The 13,319-nt window shown below is 39.9% G+C and overlaps 1 non-coding gene across 1 annotated transcript; it reads right to left on the reverse strand.

The window, feature by feature from the left end:
• Positions 1-1,330: 1,330 nt before the first annotated feature.
• Positions 1,331-1,437, reverse strand: LOC122094512. Its single transcript, XR_006144827.1, has one exon. It is a non-coding gene; the product is annotated as a small nucleolar RNA R71 (small nucleolar RNA).
• Positions 1,438-13,319: the final 11,882 nt, after the last annotated feature.

Genomic DNA, 13,319 nt, shown 5'->3' on the forward strand with positions numbered 1-13,319 from the left:
ACCATCAATTTATTGCTTTTATTTTAATTGTCTCCCTTTCCCTAAAGTCAAGTAGAGTAACCCTTGTAAGAGTGACTCTCTGGTCAAGTAGGGAAGCTCATATTATGATGCATCCCTCGGGCTAAGTAGAGAAACCTACTTGTGAGTCTCTCTCTAGCTTTATTCCCTTTCTTTTACTTTATTTTTATTTCAGCATTTTTTTCCTTTATTTATTATTATTATTTTTTTAATTACGTGGGTTGTTTATTTTCAGTTATTTATTTATTTAATTTTAATTGCGTGGCTTGCGTCTTTAAATTCTTAGATGACGAATGGTTAGGACGTTATTTTAGATACATATGTTTAGGACGGTAATTAGAATTAAATCACAACCATTAATCAGTTCACTTTCGCATTATTAAAAGAAATAAAAAATAAAGTGGCTGCTCTCCCTGTGTTCGACCCGTAGCTACACTGATCCGTACGCTTGCGGTTACATTTTAAATTTCAAACAAGTTTTTGGCGCCGTTGCCGGGGAGACAGTTCCATGTTATTTTTCACTTTCTTTTGGTAAATCGGAGTGCTTTGTTTGCTTTGTTTTATATTTTTTCCTTTTCTTTTATTGAATTCCTGAGAAGAACAACTTGCAATAATAGTTGTATCAGTGGAGGTCGCCATGCCTCACAGTATGATAAAGACAGGTTTCGCCCTGTAGCAGTACCTCAGGAATTGACCTGAGCAACCCCGGATCCCTGCCGGTAAGCTCCCAAAAAGCAAAAAAAAAAATCAAAAAAATCATCAAAAAGTTTTGCTATCCATTCTTTTGTGCTTGTCTTACTTTAGTTGTGGAAAGTTTTTCTGTTGCATGAGTGTTAAGTGGGTACGTAATACTAAGAATCGGTTAGAAAGAAGAGATCTAACAAGTAGTGACCCTATACGTTTGCTCTCTTTAAAACCCTTCAATATGGGAGACCAACAGCAAAACCCTTCACCTAAATCTCTGAAAGATAGGTTCTGCCCTGCTAAAACAGCCCAACCTTCCTGCATAGTTCTACCACAAGCCCAGGGCAATAATTTTGAACTCAAATCTCAATACATCACTATGTTGCCCCACTTCCATGGGTTGACCTCTGAGGATGCATACCTATTTCTAAGGGAATTTGAAGAGGTATGTGTTCTAATTAAGATCCAACAGCTTTATGATGATGCTGTTAAGCTTAGGTTTATCACTTTTGCATTGAAAGACCAAGCTAAGAAATGGTTGTATGGGTTACCCACAAATTCCATAACCTCATGAGAACAGTTTACAGTTGTCTTCCTTAAGAAGTTTTTCCCAACTCACAAGACCAATAAGCTTAGAAGTGATATCCTTCAGTTTAGGCAAAAGCCTAGTGAGTCATTTTCCAAACTTATGGAGAGATTCAAGGATCTACTCCAAGAATGCCCTCACCATGGCCTAGACCTATGGCATTTATGTCAAATAATTTATGAGGGTATTGATTACCCAACTAAACAAATGATAGAGTGTATGTGCCCTGAGGGATTCACATCCTTTACAGATGAAGGAAAGGCATGGGAATTCTTACTTGACTTAGCTGACAAAACCCATGATTGGGAATCAACCCAAGAGAGTGAAAGAACCATAGGAGGAAAAGGATATTTTGTGGATGGGATAGTAGCCAAGGAAGCCCATTTGGATAGCCTAATCAAGAGGATTGAGGCTATTGTTCCTAGAGAGCCATCATCAGTCAATTTGGTTAAGATTTGTGTTTGTTGCCAATCCTCTGGACATGTCATAGAAGAATGCCCCAACACCTCTGGGGGCACTTCTAATGATAGTGTTAATGCCTTATACCAGAATAATCCATATAGTAACACCTACAATCCAGGATGGAGAAATCACCCAAATTTCTCTTGGAATCAGGGCAACCAAGCAAGACCTTCCAATTTCTATAATCAAGGTCAACCTGGACTCCAAAGGCCTCCCTTTGCACAACAATCTTTTTCCCAAAATACTTTTCCTAGGTCAAATGTAGGACCTCAGGCGAGTTTTCCTAGGGCCCCTCTCCTATCATCTTATCAGCAACCCCCTGGGTTTACCAACACTGGAGAGGCAAGTAGAATTAGTGACTTGGAAAAAAATATGGCCCTCCTCATGACAAGCCATCAAAATCTTACAAGAGAACTCACTCAAGTTGTTTCAATTATGCGTGAGAGGGAGAAAGGAACTTTACCCAGTCAACCAGAGCCTAACCCTAGGCATCTTCAGCCTGTTAGTTCACAAGGACCAACTAATGCACCACTGAATATAGTACAAGGTCAGACTCAACAAGGGCCCTCTAACCAATGCAATGTTGTTTATGCCCTTAGGAGTGGTAGAAAGTACCTACAGAGCGTTCCTAAATCTTCCCCATCTATTACTCCTGTTAACTCTTCTTCAATTGAGGACACAAGTGTGTCTCTTGTTCCAGGTTCGTCTGATGAACCTAAAGATTTTTCTGAAACTAAAGATGATTTGGGTGAGGAAACCAAAAATGATTCTTCTGAACAGGGGCAAATCCCTAACAGTCCTTATGTTCATCCTATCCCATTTCCTAATCGCTTGGTACACAAAAAGAAGTCTGCTTCCATGGATAAAATTTTAGAAGTCTTCAAAAAGGTAGAAGTGAACATCCCTCTTTTGGATGCCATATCCCAGATCCCCGCCTATGCAAAGGTACTGAAAGATTTGTGTACTCACAAACGTATCACTAGTGTGCCCAAAAAGGCGTTCTTGGCAGGTAACATTAGTTCCATAATTACTCATCCTATAGCAGCCAAGTATAAGGATCCAGGGAGCCCTACCATATCTTGTGTCATAGGCATTGTACATGTGTACAAGCAACTAGGATTGGGAGAATTGAAAGCCATTGAAACTACTCTTCAGTTGGCAGATAGGTCTGTTAAGATTCCTAAAGGGATGGTTGAGGATGTCTTACTAAAGGTGAGAGAATTTATTTTCCCTGTTGATTTCATTGTGTTAGATACTAAGCCCTTCTCAACCAAGGATGAGATCCCAATAATTCTAGGAAGACCATTCTTGGCTACCAGTAATGCATTAATCAATTGCCGAAATGGTTTCCTAAGATTATCTTTTGGTAACCAAACTATTGAGTTTAACATGTTTAGGATTGGCAAGCAACCACATATGGAAGAAGAGATCAATATGCTTGAGGATTTTCTGGATTTTTCTGATGATTTAGTTACCAACTTTGATATTGATTTTGATTCAGAATTCCAAGAGTGTATGGATGAGTTGGATGATGATAGTGAAAATTTCTTTTCTGAAGTCTTGAGTCTTCACACACTTGTGGAGCCCTTAGGACCCCTTTCCAATTCCATTCCCAAACCTTCCATAGTTGAGCCCCCTAAGCTAGATCTTAAGGAGTTGCCATCTAATTTGAGATATGCTTTCCTAGGGCTTGACCAGACTCTTCCTGTAATAATTTCTTCAAATTTGACTTCTAGCCAGGAAGAGGAGTTACTTAAAGTGTTAAAAGATAATAAGGAAGCCCTAGGTTGGACCATGGCTGATATCAAGGGTATAAGCCCTTCCATTGTGCAACATCATATACATCTTATGGAGGATTCCAAACCATCCACGGAACCCCAAAGAAGAGCTAACCCAGTGATGATGGAAGCTATTAAGAAAGAGATCCTAAAGTGCTTGGATCATGGAATAATTTATCCTATTTCTGACAGCCAATGGGTAAGCCCAGTTCACGTAGTGCCTAAGAAGTCTGGTGTGACTGTAGTTCCTAATGCCAATAATGAGTTGATCCCTACCCGTGTCCAAACAGGATGGCATGTGTGCATTGACTACAGGAAGTTAAATGCGGCAACCTGGAAGGACCACTTCCCATTGCCATTCATTGATCAGATGTTAGAGAGGTTAGCTGGACATGAATACTATTGTTTTCTTGATGGATATTCTGGCTATAACCAAATCCCAATTGCTTTAGAGGACCAACATAAGACCACTTTTACATGCCCATATGGAACATTTGCTTACAGGCGTATGCCCTTTGGGCTTTGCAATGCCCCTGCTACGTTCCAACGATGCATGATGAGCATTTTTTCTGACATGGTCGAAAAATTCTTAGAAGTATTTATGGATGACTTTTCAATTCATGGGAATTCCTATTCTGAATGTCTTCATCATCTTTCCCTAGTTTTGAAAAGGTGCATATCTAAGAATTTGGTTTTGAATTGGGAGAAATGTCATTTTATGGTTAAATCTGGTATTGTTTTAGGCCATGTCATATCCAAGGAGGGAATTAAGGTAGATAGAGCCAAAGTGGATTTAATTGATAATTTACCACCTCCTCAATCTGTTAAGGATGTTCGGTCCTTTCTAGGGCATGCAGGCTTCTACAGAAGGTTTATTAAGAACTTTAGTCATTTAGCCCGACCTCTCACCTCATTACTTGCCAAAGATCAAACTTTTGAGCTTTCTAAAGAGTGCCTAGAATCCTTCAAACAACTTAAGAAGGAGTTGACCAATGCACCCATTGTTCAACCACCTATTTGGACTGAACCTTTTGAACTGATGTGTGATGCTTCAGATTTTGCCATAGGAGCAGTTTTAGGTCAAAGGATTAATAAGTTACCCACTGTCATTTACTATGCTAGTAGGACCTTAAATGATGCACAACTCAATTATACAACCACTGAAAAAGAATTTTTAGCTGTTGTGTTTGCATTAGAAAAGTTTCGGTCTTACTTAGTTGGCTCACATGTGGTGGTGTATACTGATCATTCTGCCCTCAGATACCTAGTTCAGAAGAAGGATGCCAAATCCCGTCTCATTAGGTGGGTTTTACTTTTGCAAGAGTTTGATTTAGAAATTAGGGATAAGAAAGGAGTTGAAAACCTAGTTGCAGACCATTTATCCCGGCTTCCCAATTCCTTGATGTTGATTCTCCAGTCACTGTTGATTCTCCAGTCAACGAGAACTTTCCAGATGAACAATTATTTGCAATGTCTAGTGAACCATGGTTTGCTGACATTGTCAACTTCTTAGTTTCAGGTGTGACTCCGGATCACTGGTCCACCCAAGATAAGTATAGGTTTCATTCCCAAGTTAAGCACTTTTTCTGGGATGATCCTTATTTGTTTAAGATATGTCCGGATCAGATTATCCGACGATGTGTTCCTGATCATGAGCAACATTCTATTCTCTCTTTTTGTCATGATCATGCATGTGGTGGACACTTTGGGCCTAAGAAGACTGCCGCAAAGGTTCTCCAATGCGGATTTTATTGGCCCACTCTTTTTAGAGATGCTTTTGATTTTTGCAAGGTTTGCCCTGCCTGCCAGTCTTTTGGCCGTATCAATAAAAGGAACATGATGCCCCTCAACCCTATTTTGGTAGTTGAGATCTTTGATGTATGGGGCATCAATTTTATGGGACCATTCCCTAATTCCTTTGGGAATTTGTACATACTTTTGGCCGTTGATTATGTTTCTAAATGGATAGAGGCCATACCTTGTAAATCTAATGACCACAAAGTGGTGGTCCAGTTTCTCAAAGAGAACATTTTTTCCCGCTTTGGTGCACCACGTGCAATAATTAGTGATAGGGGTACTAATTTTTGTAATCGGCCTTTTGAGGCCCTAATGAAAAAGTATGGGGTCACTCATAAGTTATCTACCCCTTATCACCCCCAAACTAGTGGCCAAGTGGAGGTGTCTAATAGGCAGATCAAACAAATCTTGGAGAAAGCTGTTAATCCCAACCGTAAGGATTGGTCCCTTAGGCTCATTGATGCCTTGTGGGCCCATCGGACTGCATTCAAGACTGACCTTGGCCAGTCTCCCTACCGTTTGGTGTATGGGAAATCTTGTCACTTACCAGTTGAGTTGGAGCATAAGGCCTTTTGGGCCATTAAGAAGCTTAACTTTGATTTGTCTGATGCGGGAATTCATCGTAGGCTCCAACTATCTGAGTTGGAGGAACTTAGGAATGAAGCCTATGAAAGTTCTAGAATTTACAAGGAAAAGACCAAAGCTTTCCATGATAAACACATTCTGCGTAAATCTTTTGCAATTGGTGATAAGGTCTTATTGTACAACTCTCGATTGCATCTTTTTCCTGGTAAGCTTAGATCCCGATGGGATGGCCCATTTATTGTTCATAATGTATATCCCCATGGGGCTGTGGAGATTTTGAATCCAGGAACAGGGGTAATTTCGAAGGTTAATGGTCAGCGTTTGAAACCGTTCCTCGAGTTTCCCACTACTAGTAGTGAAGAGGTCATGGATCTCCATGAACCTCTTTACACTGATGACTAATTTTTAATCAGGTATGACCCCCTTGCATTGTCTTTGCTTTTAATTTTTTCCATGCATTGAGGACATTGCATGACTTAAGTGTGGGGGAGGGAAACCAGTTTTTGTTTTTTTTTTCTTTCACTTTGTTTTGTTTGTTTTTCTTTTTATTTTTGAGCTTGCTAAGGATGAAGTCCTACTTTGGCTTTTAGCTAATGATCAGACCATTCGGATGCTTGATGTATGAAAATAAAAGTTTTGACGAAGGTACCCATTTTGAACGTATAAAACCCTGTTGAGAAGAAAGAAACAAGCATGTGTCTTGAGATGGGACTTTCTTTTGAAAAATAAGAGACCCCTGTTTTATGGTGATGGACCATATGTAAGTCTGTGGGTTCCTTGTACTTTTGATTTGGAGTTGAGACCTTCTTTTTAATTTGGCATGGGTTGATAAATGCACAATTTTAAATGAAATGAGAAATCTGGTATAAAGAAGAATAAGAGTTGATTCCTTTGGAACTAGACAGGGCATTGCGCCTCAGGAAGCGTGGTGTCTTGATCGAAATTCCTTGGGAGGAAACTTCTGAAGTAACTCTAGCATCACTGCCTTTGTGGACATATGCAAAAAGCGAAGCTACATAGTAACTTGGGTGTCTGGTGTTTGCTCCACCATGTCATTCAGGCCAAAAGTAGTGGAGTAGAATAGAGTTTATTAAGCAGAAAAAAAAAGAGAAAAAAAATGTGCAAATGTCATTATTGCTTGGTAACATGTTTGGTCAAAAACACTCCAACGCCTTAGTCATTGGTTCCCTATTTCTTCACAAGTGGTTTTGCCTTAAGATAAGGATGTTTTGGAAGAGATGAGGTGAGTTCCAAATTAAGAAATATGCTAGTGCCTGGAATTGATAAAGGGTAATAAAAGTTCAAGTGTGGGGGTCCCTTGTAAGAGAAATTATCTTTGCTCCGGATCGGTATGAGCCTTACCTTTAGCCAAAGTTGGGATTTGTTTATTCTGAATTTTGGGTGTATATTCACTGCAAACACCCACGAGACACAACTCGTCCACTAGGGATGACCTAGGGGTTTAAAGGCTTGTTGCACATGCTAAGTGCAACCGTGATTCCTACGAAAGTGAGTTAGGTTTTTTTATTTTTATTCTTTTTCTTTTTGTTTTGCTCGAGGACTAGCAAAGTCTAAGTGTGGGGGAATTCTGATGAGCACATTTATGTGTGAAATCTAGAGTAGTAAAACATGCATTTTACATATTTAGAATGGAGCTACCTTGGGTTTTACTCTCTTTTTGCAGGTTTTATATTTTCAAGGCCTTAAGGACTATCGGGCGCTATATCTTCAATTTTACACGTAAAGAGGTCCTATTTCTTTTCATGGTTGCGAAGAGGACGAAATTCTGAGCAAGATGGACGTGTTCAATTAAAAGTACACATTCGTTTGGTCACCCGTACAAATGATTATTCTTTTCGGGCCAGAAAAAGAATAATGGATCAGAACTGAACCGAGATGCAGAACCAGCCCGTTTGCAATTGTCCCAAAGGTACAAGGAATACTCCAAATACCAACAAGGATCGATGGACTACATCCTTAATTGATTGAAGATTGGTTTTTGGTAACAACAACTACCTAGTGTAGTTGGTGAGCTATGGTGTACAAAATTCCCTTGCTCACCAAGAGGTCTCAAGTTCGAATCTCATGGTTGTTTTTTTTAGAGAATTTTGTAGAAGATTTTCTGCTTTTCACTCACTTAAAGCACTAAGGGCATGGAGGGGATTTCCACATCAAATTAGAAGCAAGGAAAATCGTGGAAGCAAGAAGAGAAGAAAAAAAAAGGAAAGAAAAAAAAAGGGAGAAATAGAGATTGTCCAAATATTCTCTCTCCTCCACATCATCACCAAAGATTGTCCAAATCACACAAAGGAAGAAAAAAATCGTCCCTAGGAGAGAGAAAAAGAAGAAAAAAAATTTAGAAAAAAAAGAGGAAAGAAAATAAGCAAAAAAAATTTCTCTAAATTTATTTCTCTCTTCTCTCTCCTCCATCTTAGCACTTTTGGACTCAAAAGATCTCACAATCAATTGTGGGTTTCTCTCTTTTAGGAAAGAGAAAATTGTTACCCTACCTCTCCATTCCCTATAAATACAACTCATGTAAGAGGAGGGGAGACAATTCATTCTTCTTCTAGTTTTTTTTTAGTTGCTCTCTCTCTCCCTCTCTCACTCTTTGGTTTTAGTTCTTCTCTATTTTTGCTTTAATCACTTTTGTAATAGTTTTTTTTTATGTCAATTAATGCAAGCACTCTTTTATTTTTATTCAGTTCTTTTTATGTTTATGATTTATGCAATTGAGTTGTAATTTTTTAAGTTATAGTTCTAGGCTTAGATCTAGGTGACAAGATCACGAGCCGTGGAGCAATTTTTTTTCAAGTTCAAGCATTGATTCAAGTAAGTAGGCTCCTTCAGTAGTCTTCTCTCTCCCCTCTCATTCCCTCTTCTGACTACCTTTTCTTTCTTAATTTAGGATTTTTATTTTCAGTCGTTACATTATTGCTATTCCTTTCCCCTAAGGTTCATGGCTAGTGTATGTGTTGGCTTTGCCCCTCCTAGCCATAGAACCATCAATTTATTGCTTTTATTTTAATTGTCTCCCTTTCCCTAAAGCCAAGTAGAGTAACCCTTGTAAGAGTGACTCTCTGGTCAAGTAGGGAGGCTCATATTATGATGCATCCCTTGGGCTAAGTAGAGATACCTACTTGTGAGTCTCTCTCTAGCTTTATCCCCTTTCTTTTACTTTATTTTTATTTCAGCATTTTTTTTCTTTATTTATTTATTTATTTTTAATTGCGTGGGTTGTTTATTTTCAGTTATTTATTTATTTAATTTTAATTGCGTGGCTTGCGTCTTTAAATTCTTAGATGACGAATGGTTAGGACGTTATTTTTAGGACGGTAATTAGAATTAGATCACAACCATTAATCAGTTCACTTTCGCATTATTAAAAGAAATAAAAAATAAAGTGGCTGCTCTCCCTGTGTTCGACCCTTAGCTACACTGATCCGTACGCTTACGGTTACATTTTAAATCTCAAACAATACACCGTCATTCCACCCGTGCCTTTAGGAATAGTCAACACTGGTGATGACACTAGCCTCTTCTTCAGCTCATGAAAACTTTCTTCACACTCCTTTGACCAATCAAACTTTATACCCTTCCTAGTCAACTTGGTCATTGGTGCTAAAATCAGAGAAAATTTCTCGATGAAGCATCTATAGTAACCTGCCAAACCCAAGAAACTTTTAATTTCTATTACACTCTTGGGTACCTTCTAGTCTACTATAGATTTTACCTTATCTGAATCCACTTCAATTCCATATTCAAACACCACGTGTCTTAGGAATCCAACCTGTTTGAGCCAAAATTCACACTTGCTGAATTTCACATACAACTGTTGCTCTCTCAGTCTCTGTAGTACCATCCTTAAGTGTTTTACATGGTCTTCTTTTGACTTTGATTAGATCAAGATATCATCATTGAAAACAATGACCCATTTGTCAAAAACATCATGAAACACTCGGTTCATCAAATCCGTGAAAGCTACTAGTGCATTGTTCAACCCGAAAGACAACACTAAGAACTCATAATAACCGTACCGAGTTCTAAAGGTTGTCTTTGGTATATCACAACTCTTTATCTTGAGTTGATAATAACCAGATCTAAGGTCAATCTTTGAAAATATCTTAGCACCTTGTAGCTGATCAAACAGATCATCTATATATGACAATGGATACTAGTTCTTGATGGTTAACTTGTTCAATTCCTAGTAATCAATAAACATACGTAGGCTCCCATATTTCTTCTTAACAAACAACACTGGAGCACCCCAAGGTGATATACTTAGGCATATGAATCCCTTCTTCAATAGATCTTGCAACTGTACTTTCAAGTCTTTTAATTCTGCTGGTGCCATTCTGTACAGAGCCTTGGACATCGGGGTAGCTCCAGGAATCAAATCTATAGCAAATTCCAACTCCCTGTTAGGTGGTAGCTGAGTCAGATCATCTAGAAATATGTCTGGAAACTCTTTAACTACCTCTACTTCCTCTAGAGGTGTGACCTTTGTATCTAAATCAATCACTGTTGCTAAGTACCCCTGGCACCCATTTTCCAATAACTTCACTGCTTGTAGAGCGGAGATGAGGACTTTCTTAGCCCGCTTTATCATATCCGCTTGGTATATCAGTTTCTTCCCTTCATTATTGATCACCTTGATCTGTTTATCAGCACACATCACGCTTGCTCGATGTGTTGATAATCAATCCATGCCTGGTATAACATCAAATTTTTGCATATTGAACTTGATGAGTTGGGCATCTAACTTCTTTCCACTGATCTCAACGGTGCATGGCCCATATACTTCCTTCAATTGTGAAATTTCTCCTGTAGGTGTACTAACTATCATCTTATGCTCTAATATCTTGGGTGTCATATCAAGTTTCTCAGCAAATCTCTTTAATGTAAATGAATGCGAGTCGCTGAATCAAACAAGACATATGCTGGTATACCTGATATAGGTAGGACACCTAATACAGCAATGCACATAAGTAAAGCATGTCATCAATATTTACCAGAAGACAGTTCTCAAATTAAATTGTACCTGCTATCACTTCTTTGCTAGCTTTAGCTTCCTCAGCTGACAAAGCATACATCCTTCCTTGTGGTTGACTCCCTTGAGTCACAGCATGTTTGTATCTAGAAGGATGATTGGCTGGTAAGGTTGGTCGGGCTCGGTAATCTTTAGTAAAATGTCTATATGAATGACAATTAAAACAACAGTTCTGCAAAGCTTGAACTGGAGCAGAAGCTCTCTGAGCCTAACCCATAGCAAGTGGAGGGCAATGTGGCTTAATAGCTGTGGGCACCATACTGGCATTTGGGCAAAAATATGTAGTACGCGGCCCACTAGTAGGTCAATGAGGATAACCCGATGGCCTGTAGGGACCAAATCTGTATGATCCACAAAAATTCTTACTCAGGCCACCCAAATCCGTATATGGATTCGCTCTCTTCCACACTCCAGGTGTAAGGGATGATTCACTCAAGTATTGTGCCACTGGATACCTTCAATCCTTTCTGAAACTTCTTGACCTTTTCTTTAGCCGATTTCATGTGAGGGGGTGAAAAGTAGAATAGGGCCTCAAACTATTGCTGATAATCAAGGACAGACTTGCTTCCTTGAGTCAAGGTTGAGAACTCTGCTTCCTTGTGGTCTCTAAAACTTCAAGGGTAGTAATTTGCTAAGAACAACTCCTTGAATTACTCCCATGTGGGTTCCAGGTGTGTAGTAAACAATATGGCTTTTGAGGCTTGCCACTAGGAGTTGGCGTCATTCTTAAACTATAACCCCACACAAATAATCTTTTGAGCATCAGTGTACTCAATCACTTCAAATATCTTCTCAATCTCTTGAATTCATCGGTCTGGTTCCAAAGGGTCACATCTCACCTTAGTGAATGTAGGTGGAAGGTTCCTTTTGAATGACTCCACCACTCTTGTGGTATGACCCATCGGCTGAAAATATGGTGCATATGCTGGATGGTATATGTCACACCCCGTTCACACTGAACTGGAGCGGTGACCGAGTTAACACCGGTTAACCCAAACCTGCCAGGATCATCAGATACTGTATTCCACCACAGCATACGCACACTAACATAAGTTCATCAGATCAGCGGAAGACTAAGTTTTACCTGTGAATAAATCCCATATACTTGATACCCGAATTGTGATACAATAATTATATACATTTGGGCCCGAAGGCATGATATGTACACAAAAAGAATATGATTCAAATACCAAGTATATACAGGAAATCGTCAAAACCATCAGAGTACACAGCTCGGCTCGGTATCAAGGCTGGAGCTCAGCTCGGCATCAAGGGTTGTGCCCAGCTCGGCATCACAAGGAAGAGCTCAGCTCGGCCTCAGAAGTGGAGCTCAGCACGACCTCAGAACTGCTGTCCCACAGCACAGCTCTCGCACGAGCAGTTTACGCCGTGCTCTAACTCCTCAGGGGTCCACCAGTCCTCTTCAGGAAACTCGACTGTGGGACCCACCCCATGCTCCTCAGATGTATGACCTGTAAAATCATCTAAAAAGGGGTGTACACGTGGGATGAGCTCACTAGCTCAGTAAGTAGTAAGATGGACCACACACAGCAGTCCACACATCAAAACACATCATATGCACTACATGCCATGCTATACATTTTAAATCACATCCACCTAAGCAACATTACTAAGTCCTCGGTTTTAGTGCTACTACAACCACAATGCTCGTATACTCCGGGTACGAGCCGTGAACTCCCTCCCGCGATACGCCCATAGGGCTGCCAGAGAAGGCCCACCGTGAGTACTCGGAAAAGTAAAGACAATGCCGTCCACCGACTCTCAACAGAAATGTAAATGACTGAAAATAAAGGTGCTGACTCCAACAATTTAAAAGCAGTACGATTGGCCCTCTTGAATGTACCACCGGGGTTGCCGACTGTCCTACATGACTCACCGGGCGTAATGCCTAACCGCCACAGTGTCCGACAACCGCGACCCCTGCTTCCCCCCAAATGATAACCCAACACCTTAACCCCTGTTGGGAAGGGTCGTAGCACGGGATGGTGAGAATCCTAATACCGCATGCTCCTATATGATAATAGTACGACTGCATAGTGCCTCCGTGTCCCATTCCACGGGCCACCAATGCATTCGTTTCCAAGCCGACTACGGCATCTAGTCTATCAATGCATTACACACCATGATGTCCACATTCAACATATAAACATCTCATTTAATTGGTATTTGAAAAGTAAACATAACACATATGCACATCAATGTGTGGAATGACTAATCTATATAGCATATTCATGATGACATGACTAGATTAGATATAATTAAATGAATGCCAAACAAATGCCTTGAAACAAGGCCAAACGTCCTCTCCCCACTTACCTATAGCGTACAAGGATTCCCG

This window comes from Macadamia integrifolia, chromosome 11 (assembly GCF_013358625.1).
Source record: "Macadamia integrifolia cultivar HAES 741 chromosome 11, SCU_Mint_v3, whole genome shotgun sequence".
Lineage (NCBI taxonomy): Eukaryota > Viridiplantae > Streptophyta > Magnoliopsida > Proteales > Proteaceae > Macadamia > Macadamia integrifolia.